Source organism: Phascolarctos cinereus, unplaced genomic scaffold (assembly GCF_003287225.1).
Source record: "Phascolarctos cinereus isolate Bilbo 61053 unplaced genomic scaffold, phaCin_HiC Scaffold_2;HRSCAF=192, whole genome shotgun sequence".
Taxonomy (NCBI): Eukaryota; Metazoa; Chordata; class Mammalia; order Diprotodontia; family Phascolarctidae; genus Phascolarctos; species Phascolarctos cinereus.
In genome coordinates, this window is record NW_027555625.1 from 213726806 (window position 1) to 213746658 (window position 19853).

At 39.2% G+C, this 19853-nt stretch overlaps 1 long non-coding RNA gene across 1 annotated transcript in view; it reads left to right on the top strand.

The window, feature by feature from the left end:
- Nucleotides 1-19853, top strand: part of LOC144455851 (uncharacterized) — a 64805-nt gene that overhangs the window by 15833 nt on the left and 29119 nt on the right. Inside the window, exon 2 of the long non-coding RNA XR_013484657.1 lies at nt 6882-6956. This is a non-coding gene — a long non-coding RNA (uncharacterized LOC144455851). The remainder of the gene's footprint in view (nt 1-6881; nt 6957-19853) is intronic.

The following is a 19853-nucleotide window of genomic DNA, read 5'->3' on the forward strand; positions in this document are numbered from 1 at the left end:
ATCCTTAAATCATAAAGAATTCCCTTTGTTTCATTCATTCTATGTCATAAAAACCTTCCTTGACCTGTCTCTAATCTTTAACACCCATAAAAACTTCTAAACTTTCTTGTAAGCAACCATCTTCCTCATCCTGTCCTTCTGCAAATTGTGAGTCCTCTTTCTAGGGCCAGCCAGCTGCTTTTGCATCAATAATGCACTCAATGGTTACAGAGAAGGTCTAAGTGAATTCTTTCACACCTGAACCAGCTCTCCCAACTCTAAACCTGTGTGACCCTGGGCAAATCACTTAACCCTATTTGCCTCAGTTTCTTCATCTATAAAATAAGCTGGAGGAGGAAATTGCAAACCATTCCAATATCTTTGCCAAGAAAGCCCCAAATGTGGTCATGAAAAATCAGACATGACTGAGAAACAGCATTGTTAGTGCAGTGCCTGGCACAGAGTTGGTACTTAATAATAACTGGTTGATTGTTAGTTAACAGATTCCCAACTCTTTCCCCATAAAATGATAAAAAAAAAAAAAAGCACCATGAACAGTGCCACACAGGACCATGCCTATTACTCCTTTGAGGCTGCAGTCTAGAAAAGTTGCTATTATTTGGATGCCAAAATATAAAATATAACATGCATTCCATATGGAATTTCATCACCTATTATTCCAAATCCCAGCTCTGGGACTTGCTGTACTGCCTGTATGACCTTGGGAAAATTACTTCTCTTCCCTGGCCTCTTGGGGGTTACACTAGATGGTCCTATCCACCCTGAAATCTGTGATCCTATGATCTCCAGAATAAAAATAAAGGCAGCTTTGGACTCAATGATCTTTAAAATCAGAGAAAGTTAGCTTCGCAGAGATGAACTCATCTAATTTTCCCCCAAATTTAGAAGCTTTGCTAACCCTTGTGCCCCATATACAGTTAAGAAAATGGGAGATTATTATTAGATGGTTTTAGTGAGGATGATATAAAGAAAGATATGACAAGTGGATTATGTCAACATTAAGATAAAATTCTCATGTACTTAATGAAAAAATGATTAACCATAAGCTTTAGCAGTAATGTTGTTACAACAGCCTAGCAGATTATTATAGAGTAATCTATGGATAATTTAATTCAGTATCCTAACCAAATATAATTTGTTTCTGCTCTCTAATTGAAAAATGATTTTTTAGGTATTCTAAGTACAATCTGTTTTCAGAAGCTAGTGCATTTTGCCTGTCTCATTTCCTCTACTGGAAGTCTTATGAAGAAGGAAAAGAAATACTGAACTAGAGTTTTATTGACAACGCAAAAACCTAATGGGGGAGGAGGACCCCCTACTGAACTTCCTTAAAGTTAGAAATGAACCTGTGCAGCCTTTATTTTATAACTGCAGAAACTGAAGCTCGCAAAGGTTTACCAACTTACCCACCATTATACTTCCTAGCTCTGATTTTAATGGACTCATTTCTCCCTGAAACAAAAGCCCATCTTCTTAACATGCAGCTAGGTGGTGTAGTGGCTAGAGTGCCAGGCCTGAAATCAGGAAGGCTCATCTCCCCGAGTTCAAATATAGCCTCAGACACTAGCTGTGTGACCCTAGGCAGGTCACTTAATCTTGTTTGCCTCAGTTGCTCATATATAAAATAAGCTGGAGAAGGAAATAGGAAGCCACTCCAGTGTCTTTAACTCCAACCTCATTTTTTTTTAGGCAGTTGGGGTTAAGTGACTTGCCCAGGGTCACACAGCTAGTGTCAAGTATTTGGTCTGAGGCTGGATTTGAACTCAGGTCCTCCTGACTTCAGGACCTGTGCTCTATCCACTGCGACACCTAGCTGCCCACTCCAATGTCTTTAAAGAAACAAAAAACACACACACACAAAACCAAATGGGGTATGAATATAAAAAGTTTCAGAGACATAGTTTCTGGGTAATTAATCATTAATAATGCTAGCATATTATTAATAAAACAATGGTCACTTGGCCATCTCTTTTAGAACAAAAGACAAAGCATGGAACCCACTCAACACTAATATGTCCTTGGAAGGGGGGGTGGGGTTTCTTGAGGGTGGAAATCCACTCTGATTGGTTAATAAGAGAGAATGAATATTATAATAAGAGGTGGACCTATTCTAATGAGATGCTGGAGGAAGTGACTTTGATCATGTCATTTTTACTTCCAAATCACCCCCAGCCTGGGGCAATCTAATCAAAGAATTTATTACCCAAACCTGAGTAGAATACAATAGGCAAGTCTGAAAAAGATTGAGTGGAAAGCTAATCCAATCTCATTATCAGCAATGTCCTGCAAATGCTGGCTTGACCCAGTAGAGAATAAGGTTTCAGAGAGGGATAAATCCTTTGTCTCCCCAATATTAACAATTAGTTATTTAATAATCATTTCTGTCAAGGATCATGAAGACTCAGACATGAGTGAAATGACAATATGAATTGAAAACATTTCATAGTTTGAAATAAGCATAATGTCCCAAGTAGTTTTGTCTAAAATCTTAAATGTTTGCACCCAACTTAAAATCAGCAGACTAGATAACTGATAAACAGTGATTCTTTTCTAAGAAAGAAAAGCAGAATGGAATATCTACTTGATGGATTAGATGTCCAAAGACCAGGCTTTGTCTTTTGTCTCAGACTCTTAATCCTTCTAGGTGTATTATCATAGACAAGTCATTTCTCGGACCAGTGCCTCAATTTCCTTAACTATAAAATAGGGATAATAATGCTTGTGCTTCCAACCTCATACTGCTGTTACAAGGAGAATGCTGTGCAAACTTCAATGTGCTATATAAATATGAGTTATTAAATGAACTCCTAGAAGGGATAGACTTTCTTTTAACCGAGTAGTTAAACATTTTGGTTTTTGTCCCCATTTAAGAGTGCCTATCTTAAAAGTAACAAGGAAGAAATTCCTTACACTTAGAGCTGTAAAACAATTGAACAAACTACTTTGTAAGGTCATATTTAGGGGTGGGGGAAGAGCAGGAGGGAGAGAACAAATGAGGAAACCAAGTTAGGGTCAAGTTCTTTCAGATTCTAATGCAAGCCTAATGCAATTAAAGGATGGGCACAAGACATAGTCACAAAAGATATTCTAGGGATATTTGGGGATTTATGTCTTTTCTTCCAGTTTAATTTGAAGCTACTTTGACTTTGGTTGCAGTACCCTTATTCTTTGGGTTGGCTTCTCTAAAAGAGCCAGGGGCTTTGAACCTCCTTTATTTTCTCATGGCTGGCTGCCTGCCTCACACTCAGGGGCAATTTGGCCACTTGAGAGAGACTTTGATCATCACCAGTTTAGATTACAGTCACCAGGTAAGAATTCTTCTTTTCTTAGTAGATCTGTATCAGTGTGGCACAGTGGGTAGAAAGAATATTGGGGCTGGAGTCAGGAAAACTCGTCTTCCCAAGTTCCAATCTGTGCTCAGACATTTACTTACTGGCCCTGGGCAAATCACTGTTTGCCTCAGTTTCCTCATCTATAAGATGAGCTGGAGAAAGAAATGGCAAACTGCTGCAGTAGTTTTTCAAGGAAACCCCAAATGGGGTCATGAAGAGGCAGACACTAGTGACAACAACTGAACCACAAAAATCAGACTTCCAAAGGTCCCACTTAGACCCCTCAAAACAGGGAATAAAGAAAAAAAGATAGAACCCAGTACAAAATCATCATGGTGTAATGGAATATCCTGACTCATCATTTACTACCTGTGTCACCTTGGGCAAGTCAATTAGCCCCTTTAGGCCTCACGTTTTCCCCCTTAAAGGAGGTGTCAGAAAAAATGCTTCAAAGCAGAGCAGTGTAGTGGTTTTTTTTGGCGGGGGAGGACAGCAAGGAGTGTCAGTGTCAGTGGATTGAAGAGTACATGGGATTGTATAAGGCCAGAAAGTTTGCTTCCAGGCCAAAAATTATCTTTTTAAAAGGATCAATTCATCAAATAAAATTATCCCCCACCCCCCACAGACATTGTGCTGATAACCTACTGTTCTAGTCAGAAAACTTAGACCCTGGGAAATATTCCATGTCACAAGTACATCAGAATAAAAGAAACCACAAATAAAGGACAAAAATTGTTTTAGAATAAAAATACTCAACTAATTGACTTGCATGGATTTAAATATGTTTAGATGATCAAAAGCAGTATTGGAAGGGACCCTGGCAACTAATTGATGAAGTCCTTTCATTTCAAATTTGAGGGAATTGAAGCCCAAAAATATAGATATAAGATATATAACTTGCCCAAGGTCACAGAGCATGGACAAAGAAGGAAATGGATCTGAGCATCTTATCTCCTAGTCTTTTTGCTACCCCATGGCTGTCTCTCATTACTGTTTAAAGAAAGAAAAAGTGAAAGTAAAAAAAGAAAGAAAAAATTAGTTTTTCTAGAAAGTGACAGACAATAATAGAATGCTACAAAGAAAATCTATTTCCTTAAGAAACTTTGGTACAATGTCTAGGTATCTATGTGACACTTGGTCTTCCTCTGTAGAAAATGGAGGAAAATTTTCAGACATATTGATTCATAATACATAATTTACACAGAAACTTAGATATTCCATCAGTCTTTTCAACTTATGAGTATATTTAAAATCAGACTCATCTTTCCCACTACTTGTTCTTTCACTATTTCTGTCTGTCACTACCATACAATTCATCTTTGATATCTCGTGACTACCTTTAATTCTTCCCTTTCTATCATTTCATTCATAGTGAGGCTGTTATTAAAATTTCTTGCTTCCAACTCAGCCACAACTCTCAAATCTGTGTAGCTTCTATTTTGTGCAAGTTTGGTTGAGAGGTGAACAATGGTAGTCATAGTACAGATGTGCTGCTTCCACCAAATATTTGACAACTATTATAGATATAGATATAGATGGATATATAGATATATAGATATATACACACACATCATTCTTCACAGATCTAAAATTTCATTGGTCTAGGTACTCTCTCCACTAACACAGATCACAACTTACTTGGGAGATGATCTTCCAGATTTGTTTTGGCTGAACAATCCACTCCCATGAATCCAGTGGGTAATGAGCTTGGTACTGCTGGTTCTGAGATGACAGGAGTACAACTCATAACTGGTCCCATATTCAAGGTCTTTCAGTCTTGGTAACATCTGCCACAGAGTCTGTTCCTTTGGCTCAAAAGCCCAGGATCCTCTTTACTGAACAAGTTATTTGTAGCTCTTTTCTCATTCCACAAAGTATTTGTGTTGCTTAGCTCTTCTCAGTGCTTAGGAATGGTAGTGTGCTAAGTACTTGGCAGATGCAGAATTTACACCTGATATCGATTTTAGATGATTGGGGGAAAGGGGCTAACAAAATGGGTTTCAGCTGAACTGTACTGTCTTCGTTCTAGATTTATCCTCAAATATCAAGTGGAGACTCTGTGACAATATTTTGCAGATGTTACATTTTAGCCTGGATGTGACTCTGGATATCTCACGAGTCATTTCAGCCATGGTCTCTGAGTGGGAACAACCATTGCTTTTTTGCAACATATAGAATAATAATAAATAATAATAATAATAATAATGGCTTGCATTAATCAATCACAGCTAGCCAGTTATTAGCACATCAGTGTCCTAAATAGCCTATGTTCAAAGCCCACTGATGTCTCAGTCCTCTCAATGTCTAAATTCCCCAAGTCTACCAATCACATCGATGGGCCTCTGGCCAGAAGCATCCTGCTGGACATCCTGTCAGTGTTGCCCTCTTACATAAAAAACTCCAGTTTAAAAAAAAAAAGTACACAGCTTGGCTGTAATGTGTTGTTCATTGCTAATGCAAGGGGCTGGGGGCTAAGGGTATAGCCAAAGGATAGTGTTCTGGAGGGATTCTTTATACTTTCGTAACTTCTGTGATCTTCATCTCTCCACTAAATATATGTTCTAGAACTGTCTTAGAATATGTATGTGTGGTTTGTCTTAGGAAATAATTATTCTGACCCAAATGAACAGTCACATACTTGGCTTTGGAGATGTGAGAAGAAAACTTATCTCAGATAGTATAGGCAATCTAGCAAAGAAGAAGGCAAGAAAGACGGGAAAGTTCCATACTCAAAGAACAGAATTCACGCCAATAACATGCCAATGCCAAGCCTTTAAAATGCCAACAACACAATGTCATGCCAATAACATGTCAACATGTCAACATCATGTCACACCAACAACATATGAACAGCACACCCTCACTCCAACATATCAACAATATGCTATAGCTCCAATAACATGCCAAAACACACAATCATGACATCAATCCAACAACACACCAAATGACACATCAACAACATTCCAGCAACACACCAATATCATGGTGGCACTCCAATAACATACCAAAACACATTAATATCATGCCACACTAACAATACGCCAGTAACAAGGCAACAACATGCCAATACACAAACCATAATATGTCATGCCAACAACATGCAAAAATCACGGCATAACATCAACAAAATACCAATAAAACACCAACACAGCAATAACACACCAATAATACCCCAAGAGCACGATGTCACTCTAATAACATGCCAACAATACACCACCATGACAATACCAGTCCAATAACATGTCAAAACACATCAAAACATGCCAATATGTGTATGGCACTCCAACATGCCAACATGTCATCATTATATCACTCTAACAACATGCCAACATCATGACATCACTCCAACACTCCAATAAAATGCCAGCACACCAGGATCACGATGTCACTCCAACAACATGCCAACATCATATCACTTCAACAACACATCAACATTATATTACTCCAATAACATGCCAACAACTTAGAGACCTTTGACAGGGAGGAGTTGTTTAACATAGGTAAGCCCAACTAGCATTTCTTCATTAGCTATTGTTTTTGTTGTTGCAGCTTAGAACACGAAATTTAGGAGCCCAGAGTGACAGCGAGCTTACATTCTTCTATGGGGCTTCAGCTCATTCACAGGTGAGTACACATAGGATGTGTAGGAAGTAAATAAACATAATTTGGGGTGTGTAAGAAATATAGTAATCTCACTGACTTGCTACAAGGCCAAAGGAAGCCTCAGTAAGCTGGTTTGCGTTATTATCTTGGGAGCCACGTGTTTTCTTTCTTGTACTGAGCTACTGATATCTGTATCAGTAGTTGAGTCTGTGTTGACAGGGAGACAGGACCACTGATGACTATGGAAAATCAAGAGAGCTTTTGATATAGGTGGCACTCGAGCTGATCCTTTAAGGAACTTAGTGGTTTCCATGAAGAATTAATTAAAAAATTCAAGAATCTAATTTAAAAAGGAGTTCTTGAAACAAAATTTTCTTTGTCCTAAACCATGAACATTAGAGCAATGGGGAGTCTTGGGTGGGCAAAGACTGAATGGTAATGCTTAGTGATTCTGTTTTCCAGGTTCTCCTTCTATGGGTACAGACCAAAGGTTTGAATTAGATGGTTTCATGTGGTATTTAGAAACTCATTCATAGTGTAAGGTACACTGCAATTTGGCGATAAAAAGAGCAGAAAATATTTTTGGGTAAAGGAAAAGATTTACGTTAATTAGTAAATGGCATAAGATATTGTGGCTGTTAAAGATGACGATTGATAAGCTAACAAGTAGCAAAACAACCTTATTGTAAAATACACTGCTAATAGATATGTATGCAGAAACGGCTTTCGGATAAGGTTTTGACAAAAAAAAAATCTGTCACACGTGATAAAAGATTCAAATCTCTTTGTGAATGATGTAAGATGATGCCTCTCTTGTGTGGGAACAGTTTAATGTTTTAAGTAGGTAGGGAAAGATCTTTTATTTATTAAAAACTAGATAAATGAATCTACATTCACAGTTTCAAGATAACCAGTTTCAAGGTACCAAAGTGATGGATGCTCATGGTGAATCCTAGAGCTACAAGCATGATGCGTATTTTAGTTCATTTTTAAGTAAGTCTTTTTTTGACTGAGGGTAAAACTTTTTTAAAAATTGTATAAACATTTGGAGACTGAGGTATGATTTTTTAAAAGGACTATTGATTTGATAGGAGAAGTTTGGGGAGTTGTGAATTTGTAAGTGAAACATGAGTCTCTGAGAATCAGGGGGCCCCCATTTAATGTAGGAGAGCTGGAAGAAGAAATAAGGCAGGAAAACCTGACATAGGAGCTTAAGGGGGAGAATCGAAGACATCACTGAGGGCTTCAAAGTTGCTCAGGTTCTAGCAGTTAGAAGTAGATAATTCACAGTAGGCTTCAGCTGAGTGATTCTTGATTGCTGGGAGAGAGAATTGATTTCCTTAGCCAAGAGCTTCAGTGGCAGCTATTACCTTTGATGCCATCTCCTCCCTTCTCATTGGAAAGATGAAGAAACTGATGTCCACGAAGGTTACATGACTCACTCAAGGCCACACAGAATTAATGGCCACTCTGGGAAAATCTGTCTGACAATTAGAGATAGGCTGAAGTGAAATCTGGGAAAGTAGGAGGTTCCCCCTCCCTAGACATCTTTTAAGCAGAGCATAGATGACCATTCGTCAAGTGTATGATGTTGACGGAATTATTATTCAGTCCAAGTGGAACTAAATGGACATTGAGGTCATCTAACACTATGATTCTGAGACTTTGTGATCAAAGATTTCTTAAAGAAGATGGGCATTAGCTGAAACTTGAAGGAAGCCAGGGAAGCAAGTTGGTGCAGAAGAGGAAGGAGAAAATTCCAGCTCTGAGGAAAAGGACCAGAATGCGAAGACAGAATGTCTTTTGTAGTGAACCCAGTTAACATGATTGCGTGACTTTTTTTACTTTTATGGCTGACTTTTGTTTTTTTTGGGGGGGGGCTTTGTTCGTTTTTTGGCTAGGCAATGGGGTTAAGTCACTTGCCCAGGGTCACACAGCTAGTTAAGTGTTACGTGTCTGAGGCTGGATTTGAACTCAGGTCTTCCTGACTCCAGGGCCAGTGCTGTATACACTACACCACCTAGCTGCCCCAATCACATTCATTTCTAACTATAACTGCTTCTTCTCATACCAGGGAGTTTTCCTATGTAATAAAGACTTAAAGGTGACAAGAAGATCATCAGTTCAGCAGTACCGACTCATTGACCAACACAGTTGCATGGGTTTCTCCAGGAGAATTCAGCAGGATGTGGATATACAAGGAAAAAAAAATGATAAGAGGGCCAGGAATTCAAAGGTAGCTGATAGTAGTATACGGTTAAATGGTTAACCATAGGGTCAGGGCTTTGGAAGGAGACCAGGATGAGGTAATAAGAGTGGGAGAACAGGGAGGAGGAAGAGAGGGAGGTCATTATGACAGAATTGTTTTAGGAGTGGCAAAGGTAGGAGATAATGAAGAATAGAAATTGTAGTCAAAGAGGAGTTTCAGAGCTCTGAATTACAGTGGGTCCTGGATGGGTGATGGTCAGATCAATAATAGTAATAGCCAGCATTTTTATAGAACTTTTAGGTTTGCAAAGTGATTTACATATATTGCCTCATCTGACTCTCACAACCTTGTGAAGAAGGCATTACTATTATCCCAATTTTACAAATGAAGAAACTGAGGCAAATTGGTCAAATGACTTGACCAGAGTCACACAGCTAGTAAGTATCAGAGGCAGGATTTGAACACAGGTCTTCCTGACTCCAAGTCCAGTACTTTAGGTTAGTTAATTAATGAGTGAGCTGACAAGCAGTTATTCAATGCCTAATAAGTACTAGGGTTTTAAAAACTATAAAAATAAATTAGTCCTTGCACTCAAGGAGAAACCACATGCTCATATAGAGGTATATGGAAAATATTCACAAACCAGATACAAGGTAACCTTTGTGGGGAAGGCTCTAGCTACTAGGGGAACCATGAAAGGCATCATGTTGAAGCTGAGGGAAACCTTGGTCTTGTGATGGCTGAGAATGGCATCAGTGCGGGCCTTCCAGCCTTCAGATACCGAAATGATCATGTTCCACAAGGCCAGACTGAGCTATCCCTCTGCTCCTCAGGGTGGTGACTGAGGATGAAGAAATAACTCACATGGGCCATAGGCACTCGACTCTGGACCTCTGAGCCCATGGAAGTAAAGGCTTCTTACCTCAGGTATTTTGAGGCTTGATATGTGAGGTGGCTTCTTTCTGGAGCTAAGGCTCCGATACCCATCAATACAGGTGCTTTCTCCATGGGTGCAGATTGCAAATTACATCACTCACACTTTCTCATCTTCTGTGATTCTTGTCCTTATTTTCTCATGGATCCTTGATCCTTTCACCATGCTGGATCTTTCTCTAGGTCTTTTTACACTTGGATTATCCGTCGGCTATCTCATCTTCTTTCCACCACTAGCCCACTTCTTTTTCTGATCATACATTATCTCAGTGATATTTTTATACCACTTCTTGGTTTTGGTCATCAATGGAAACATACATCAACCAACCCCTACTTTTGCCCACCAGCATTACCTTCTAAGTCACCTACAGCTTTGATTCCTTGGAGACTGGATTTTCAACCTAGATTTTCAACCATACAGCTTTGCTAGAAAAATGTTTGTGTTAAAAAGAAAAATATTTGTGTGAGGGAGCAATTTGGAATCTTAAAAAATTACAGAATTCCCAAATGTAATCCAGGGTGCTCTCTTCCTTCTCCATAATTCTGGAACTAACTCATTTTCCATTCATAGTGCCTATCACAGATAAATGTACTGATCTACTAACTCAATGTCCTGGTCATACAACAATATACCATTGTTTGTATAGCTGTTTGAGTATCTTACTGAGGTGGCAAGAGAGCCTCTGTTGAGAGGGGCAAATATCTTTGGTGAGCATACATTTGTTGTTTTATCCCTTGCTTGACAATAATTAGAAGGCTTTCCCCTACTTTTTAAAAGTGTTTTTTTTAGTGCTCTTTTTAAACAACATTGTAATTTTCCAATAAACCCAAACAAAAAAAAATAGAACTCTCCCTTCTTAACAAATAAGTAATCAAGTAAGACAAATCAACACATAGTCCATGTTTAAAAATGTATGTCTCTGTAAGTAAGGTGAATTTTGTTATTCTTTTTTAGATAATGGTTCCCAGGATCCTAGATTCTCGTTTCCAGGATCCATGGCCAAAACAATCTCTAGTTTCCCAGGTTTTCACATTATAAACAGTTTCTACTGCGACTGCGCAGTGAGGTATAGGGAATAATATAACATAAACATTTCAGTTGTTTTGTAAATAATCTACTGTGTCTGTGCAGTGCAAAGTCAGCATAGTATTGCTGGTTAATGTAAACTTGTGAGGCTATTGCTGGCAAGATGCCTTCTTTGTGCGTCCCCCTATAAATCAGGTGATAACTGGCCAGTGAATGGGGATTAGGGGAATGCGCAGGGGAATGCATTTGTGTCTGCCTCAGCCCACTCCCACTGACGCTTAGGGGAGATGCACAAGTTGGAATGCTGTGTTGCCCTGACAGATCCCCATCGAGACTTAGGGGAATGAGATAGGAGTTGTGCTCCTACGTAGGGGTTGTTTCCTCATCCTTTTAAAAAAAAAATTTATTTTATTTCATTTTTAAATTTTTATTTATTATTATTACTTTGTTGTTATTGCCCCATTCTTGGTGGCCTTTGAGAGAAGAGTAATTAGGGGAAGCTGTAGGAGGTGGTGCTCCTATTATCAGCAACCCAACTGAGAAGAATAAGAATAAATTATTATTTAATACCTCTGAAGCTGTCTTCTATTCCTTTTGGCTGCCCAGATCAAGAGTGAACCTGCTAAAGGCTGGAGCCCAAAACCTCCAGTGGTGTCCCATGCCTTACAGTTTCATGCCACATTTTTCTCTACGATATCTCAGCTTGTGAAGTAAGAGGCATGCCTTACCATTGTCTTCTAAAGTCATAGGTGGTCACTGCATTGATCAGAGCTCTCAAGTCTTTCAGTGTTATTTTCTTTTTTAAAAATGAATTAATTTTTAGTTTTCAACATTCACTTTTTAAATATTATTATTATTATTATTTTTTGTTTTGTTTTTAGGCAATTGGGGTTAAGTGACTTGCCCAAGGTCACACAGCTAGTAAGTGTCAAGTGTTTGGTCTAAGGCCAAATTTGAACTTGGGTCCTCCTGACTTCAGGGCCAGTGCTCTATCCACTGTGCCACCTAGCTGCCCCCCAACATTCACTTTTATAAGATTTTGAGTTCCAAATTTTTCCCCTCCCTCTTCTCCCTCACTTGTAACTAATTGTGGCATATAACTTGAGATATTTGTTTTTATTTGATTTCTGTCAAACCGAATTCCTTATCTCAGTACATGGTGTACTCTGGGTTCCACAAGACCCCCCACCCCCCCCAAAAAAAAGAAAAGGGATCTATGGTTAGATTTTAGGCAGTTCATGAATGAGTGGGAAAAATTACATCTTCATTTTCACTATCATTTGGTTTCTTTTGTAAGCCTATATATTTTATTTCATACATTTAAAGACATTAATCTGAGAAGGAATTTGTAGCCTTCACCATATTACCAAAGGGATCCATGACCAAACAAGGTCAATAACTTCTTCACTAGGCCATAATATTCAGTTACTTCTAAGTTTTGATTACCTAGTCCAGAAAGTTTTCAGTTATTTTTCTGGTTGTGTTCATCAAGTAGTTTTGTATGAGCTTAACACATGCATGAGAGATCCCATGTTGGAAGACAGTTTATAACATTACATTTTGCTTTTTGTCAAATGCTTTTTTTAAAGCAATAAACATAGCAGGATCTTGTATTCGTTAAATCTTTCAGTCAAATATACAATTATAATGATGTAGTCTGCTGTAGAGAATTATTTGTGAAAGCTTAATTATTTCCTTCCTATATTTTCTATCAAGGATTCTCTCAGTATACATATAAATCATTCTCTTAAGGATTTTATAAAGATGAGACAATAGGCATATTGCTCTGTAGTAATTATTGCTCTCTCAGTAGCTTTTGTCAGCATTACTATCCCCTATCAAAGATTTTTTTTTTTGATGCATTTCATGTAGGGGGTAGGATTAAGTGGGTTAAGTTAATTCACTTTAAGGCATGGGCCATTGATAACATCCCCTTCCTACCTTTCCTCCTTAATAGTGCCTGGGTTTAAGCCAAATAATTGGGGTGGGAATGGAGAAAATATATTTTTGGACTTTTGCTTTCCCCCAAATCTCAATACTCAGTCTCTAGGAAGAGGATGGAGAAGAAAGTTTGTGGTTTCCAGTTTCTTTCCTTGCTAGAGGAGGGAGGTGGCTACTCTCTTTGGTTCAGATCTCAAGAGTTCAGATTTTTTTTCGATCTTTTATCCTTAATGAAAGTAGACAACCCCTACTGGAGAGGGAGTTGTCTATTCCACTCTAAACTAGGCACAACTTAAGAATACTCTGTCCCAAGACCTGGTGCCTTAAGCAAAGTTCTATCAGAGATGGGGGAAATATAGATTTTCTTGGGTTATGGATCTATGGTTATTCTGAGACAACAGATCACTTTTCTGTTCCAGTTTCTCCCCACTCCCAGTCTAGATCTTAGAAACCCTTTATTTGGTGGTAATTACTTGTATGAATTTCTTGTCATTTATGCCTACTTATACTGTATAACAATTATGTACATGATTAAATGTTAGTAACTTGATTCATCTGACTATAACATTAAGGTTTGTGTATTCTCAGGCTTTATACTTTGTTCCCCATCCAGTCTCTGCTCACAGCTGAAAAAAAAAATCAGAAGGAACATTATCAATAAACAACTAGATATTGAAAAGGCAGGGTAAGGAAGGTCAAAGAGCCTGGTAGAAATTCAGTATCCAGGGGTTCTGGAGGAACCAGAAGGAGTGGAGCAAGACAAGCAGAATTCAGGGACAAGGGATTAGAAGCTAGAAGAGGCCATAGCTGAGTAAGGTTTTCTGTCTCAGCACTGGCTGCTCCTGAGTAAACTTGGCCAAGGGTACATACAGATCGTGATCACTTAAAAGGAATTAGCTGACGAGTGTGGCAGTTTGCTGAAGTTGTTTAAAAAAAAAAGGCACTTTATACTGATGCAGGGTGAAGTGAGCACCACCAGGATATAACAACAATAAATGCACAAATAATTTTGAAAGACTTAGTAAATTTGACCAAGGAAAGGGAATAAGCTTTTATTGAGCACCTAAGTGCTAGACACTTTGCAAAGAACTTTACATATATTATCTCATTTGATCCTCACAACCACCATGGGAGGTACATGCTATTATTAACCTCATTTTACAGTTGAGGAAACTGAGGCAGACACAGGTTAAGAAGACTTGCTGAGGGAGACATAGCAGGTCTTCTGGACTGCAGGAAACATGCTCCCCATCTCCTGATAAAGAGAGATGATGGACTCAGAATGCAGATTGAGTTTTCTTCTGGACATGGCCAATGCAGGAATCTGTTCTGCTTGATAATACATGTTTGTAACAGGGATTTTGTTTTTCTTTAGTATAAAGCTCTTTTGAGGAATATTATGGGAGAATTTTGAAGGAAAGTGGAATGGAGTCTCCCTCCTGCCTATGGGGACACTTCTTGGTCTATATCTGCAGCTCAAAAGGACCTTCACAGGTAGTGAGGGACCAACTTTTATTTCTATGTAATCAGCATCTTTGGAAGTGGGGAAGGAAGGTAAGAGGTTCTTAACCTAGGGTCCATGAGCTTGCTTTTAAAAATATTTTGATAAATATATTTCAACATAATTGGTTTTCCTTGCCATAACATGTATTTAATTTTTTGCATTTTAAATCATTCTTCTGAGAAGTTGTCCACAGGCTGCCTCAGCCAACCAAATGGGTCCACAAAAAAAAAAAGTTCAGAACCACTGCCCTGGAGCCATTTCTCTTTCTTTCCATTCTACTAGTCTGGCTGTCTCTCTCTGACCCATTTTCTTAACACCTGTAAACCCAGGAGCACCTAAGTCAACATTCAACATACATTTGTCAAATGTCTACTATTTACACTGCACTATGGTAAATGCATTTGGGGCAGGTAGGTGGTGCAGAGGATAGAGCTCCAGGTCTCAAGTCAGGAAGACCTGAGTTCAAATATGCCCTCAGATACTTTTTTTTTTAAGGCAATTGGGGTTAAGTGACTTGCCCAGGGTCACACACCTAGTAAGCCTCAGATACTTTCTAGCTGGCCTCAGATACTTGACCCTGGGCAAGTCACTTAACTCTGTTTGCCTCAGTTTCCTCATCTGTAAAATAAAGTGCAGAAGATGGCAAACCACTCCAGTATCGTTGCCAAGAAAACACCAAAAGGGGGTCACAAAGGGTCGGACACGATTAAAATGAATGAACAAAATGCTAAGTGCTAAGGATACAAAGATTGGATCATTATAGATTTAGAACTGGAAACTGAGAGGCTCATTTAGTCCAATCCCCTCAATTTATATTAATTTATTTGCCTCAGGTCACAAAGGATTAAGTCAGGGGTTAACTCCAGGTCCTCTAATTCCAAACTGAAGTGGTTTTTTTTTTGGGGGGAGGGACTATTGCACCACCCTAGATTAAAGAAATGACTGTCCTAAAAGGAGCTTATATAAATTCCAGTGGGAGGAAAGGAGATATGACATAAGTGAAGAGGGCAAAAGATCCTAGGATTTAGAGCTGAAAAGGACTTTAGAGATCCAGCACAACCCTATCATTTTATAGATAAGGAAACTGAAGCTTATAGCAGTGGTTTGCTTCTAATGATTAGTAGATCCAAGATTTAAATTTAGATATTTGATATTAAATCTAGTTTTTCTTCTTCTACATGAAGACCTTTCAAATGTCAGGTGACTCTCTTGTGGAGGATTTATAGGAGGGTATGGGCAGGATTTGCACAAAATGAGCTGGGAGGTATAGATGAATTGAGGTGTGCATAGATGATCAATGAATAAGCAAAATGTTTGTCTTTCATCTTCTAATTTGCCTTGGGTTTGCAAGATAATCAGGACTGTTCAAATAACCTGGGTTGTTTCTAGAAGAGAAATAAGTTTTGAGAGGGGCCTGAGAGAATCTCCTACAAAGAAAGTACAGCAGTGATAGGGCATTCATTAGCTTTGGAGATTGCTATTTCAGCTGGTCAACAACCCTTGTCATTTACTTACAGGGTATCAGACTGTGGGGATGATTGATTGCAATTTCCCTAAAAAGTCACCATACTCTATTCTTGAAACATGAAGTTTTAGGTGTGTGTAAAAATGAAGATGGCAAATGAAATAAAATATATGCTTCAATAATGTAGATGAGTTTCACTATAGGATATCTAATGTGTCACATCTCAGACTAACTGAAGATAGAAACTGGTTTGATGACTGATCTTAATTGAATTTGGTACCAAATTATACCTCTGCTACAACCAGCTACTACGACAGGAATGGGGGGAGATTAAGGCCTTGCTTCTGACACCCAGTACATACCCACCAGTGTTCAGCCACCATGTCACAGGAAAGCTTTTGGTCTGAATCCCTAGATGCTTGAAAATGTCTTTGTAATCCAGAAACACTATTTGCTCATTTCCTCCTGTTTTGTCTGATGGCTTAGTTGACATTAGGTTGTTTGCACAGGTTCTACTCACTCAGAATCATGTTTTTCTCCTACTCTTTTTAATCTCTATATTGAAGATTCCCAGATCTACTTTAATCTCTAATCTTGTATCTCCAACTATCTAGTAGATATCTTGAGCTGGATCAACCAATCAATGAACAAACATTTACTAAGCAACTACTATTTGTCAGGCACTGTGCTAAGTGCTGGGGATACAAAAAAGGCAAAAAGTCTGTGCCATTAAGGAGCTATCTAACTGGGAGACAACATGCAAACAAATATATACAAGGCAAGTTATACACAGGATAAATAAGAAATAATTAAGGGGGGTAATTAAAAGAATTAAAAGGGATTGGGGAAGACTTCTGGTTAAAGATAGGATTTTAGTTGGGATTTAAAAGAAATCAGGAGTCAGTAAACAGAGTGGAGAAGGAAGAGTGTTTCAAGCATGGGGATGGTTTTGTTCATGGAACAGCCAGGTGGTCAGTATTAATGGAATGAAGAGTACTTGTCAGGTAGTAAGGTGTGAGAAGCTTGGAAAGGTAGGAGGGAGCTAGGTTATTAAGGGCTTTGAATAAGAAATGGAACATTTTATTTGCTTCTGGACGCAATAGGGAGCCACTGAAGTTTACTGAGTAGGGAAGGTGGGATGACATGGTTGAACCTGACTTTAGGAAAATCACTTCAATGGCTGAATGGAAGATGGATTGGAGTGGGGAGAGACTTGAGGCAGGTTGACCCATGACCCAGCTATTACAACAGTCCAGGCATATTCTAGAGGTTGCAAAGGTGAAATCAACAAGCCTTGACAACACATTGAATGTGGGGAATGAGAGACTTCTTCATGGAACAGACTATCTTTTCCCTTTTTTTAACCCCAGCACCTAGCACAGTACCTGGCAAATAGTGGGGGAGGGAGTGAGGAATCCAGGATGATTCCTAGTTGCAAGCCTGACAGACTGGCAGGATGGTGTTGACCTCTATAGTAATAGGGAAGGTGGTGGTGGTGGTGGTGGTGGTGATGGTGGGAAGATTTGGGCGGGGGGGAAGAAAAGAGTTCTGTTTTGGACATACAGAGTTTAAGATATCTACTGGATATCCAGTTTGAGATGTCTGAAAGGTAGCTAGAGATGCACGACTGGGAGGTCAGCGGTTTGAACAGGATAGGCAGATCTGAGACTTATCAGCACATAGATGGTAATTAAATCCATAAGAGCTGATGAGATCACTAAGTGAAACAGTGTAGAGGGAGAAGAGAAGAGGACGTGTGAATGTTCTGTAGACATCTTAAACCCAACATGTCTAAAACTCTTATTTCCCCTCACCAAGCCCTCTCCTCTAATTTTTACTTTTGAGGGTACCACCATCCTCCCAGTCAAGTAGGTTTGCAACCTAGGTATCATCCTCAACTCTTCACTCTCTCACTTCCCATATCCACTCTGTTAGCAAGTCCTGTCTACCTTTATAACATCTCTTGAATACACCCTTTCTGTCCTCTGACACTGCTACCATCTTGGTGTAGGTCTTTATCATCTCATCCCTGGATTGCTACAAAAACCTCCTAGTGGCTCTAGTGGCTCTGTCTGAAATGTCCTCTTTCTTTAGGCCTTCCTCCACCCACTTATCAAAAAGCAAAAGATAAACTGCACTGGCTCACCAACTAACTCCAGGATCAATGATAAAACTAGTGTGTCAAAGCCCTTTATAATCTGGCTCCTGCCTACAACATTCTCTCATCTTCATCTCCAACGTCCCTCCAAGTCCCAGATACAATTTCACCTTCTATAAGAAACTTTCCCCAATCTTCATACTATTGCCTTCCCTCTCTTAATGATCTCCCATATACCTTATCTCTAATTATTTGCATGTTGGGTCCTCCATTAGACCGGGAGCTTCTGGAGAGCAGGGACTGTTTTACTGCCCAACACTTAGCCTGGTGCTGAAGAAATTGCTGCTTGAATAAATGCTCCCTTTTCCTACAGGGACTCAGAATTCGCCTACTCTTTGGACTTAAGGTACCAACATCCCCCCTTCCCTAGACTAGCTCTTCTCCCAGCTCTGAACCCTCATATATATCTTGAGGTGTATCATGCCCACTTACTTGTCTGAGCTGAACGGAATTAATCTTGGCCTGCTCTGGTGAGCAACAGCATGGACCCAATGCTGATAACTATTTTGAATGGCATAAATGAGGCAGCTAGGTGGCTCAATGGATAGAGCACTGGGCCTGGAGTCAGGAAGACCCAACTTCAAATCTGGTGTGACACTTAATTGCTGTGTGACCCTGGGCAAGTCACTTAACCTCTGTTTGCCTTAATCCATGGGAGAAGGAAATGGCAAAGCACTCCAGTATCTTTGCCAAGAAAACAAGAGTCAGACATGGCTGACAAATAAGCTTGTGAAAAATTTGTGAAATAAATCTTGTATCAACAAACCTGTTTTTGAAAGACGGAGTAGCATTTACAACTTGTCCTTATGTTCTAATATGTGAAGAGACTGTGAAACTGGAGGAATCTACTTGCTGAATAGACAGAAACAAGCCTGTTCTAAAGATTAAAGGGCAATTCATTACTCATAATTTCTAGTGAAATTCTGCCAATTCCCCAAAGTTCTAAACAAAAGCCTGAGCATCTTTTTTTTTCTGGTCATGTTGGTTTCTGAACTGACACTAATGAGCTCTTGGGTCAGAGACCAAGCAAGTATCACATCATCTTAATATGAGTCTGTAGGGTGCCCCACACTCCATTATCCCATTCAATATATAGGGTCTTAAGAATCTAGAATGAAAATTTCTGTTTACACTCTGAAATTACTTTCTATGTTGCTGCTCTGTAATTCTTTGAGTAATTTTATAATGATATTACGGGGGCTCCAAGCCAGTCTTGGAATCAGCTGGGGCTCAAGACTTGCTTGTGATATATACTAGCTATGTGACTATGGGCAAACCACTTCCCACATAATCTGTCCATATCCTCAGGCAACTATCCCAATCACCCTGCCTGGGATGAAAGTGAGACACCCCACCCACTCCAAAAAACAAAACAAAACAGAACACAAAAAAACCCAACACCACCACCACCACCAAAAAAAAAAAACAAACCCACCCCAATAACAACAAAGAGAGTCAGAATCAGCCCAGCGTCTGAAGACCTGGGTTCAAATCCCAGCCTTTCCACTTCCTAGAACCAATCTGGATTTCAGTTTCCCCATCTGTAAAAGACAAGGTGACCTTTGAGGCTCCTTATAGCCCATAGTATAGGATTCTTTTTACCCCTTTTCTGCCATAGACAATAATAGTAACATTGTCACTACATTGATTTAGTTTTGTGTGTGACAGGTTGACTACACAA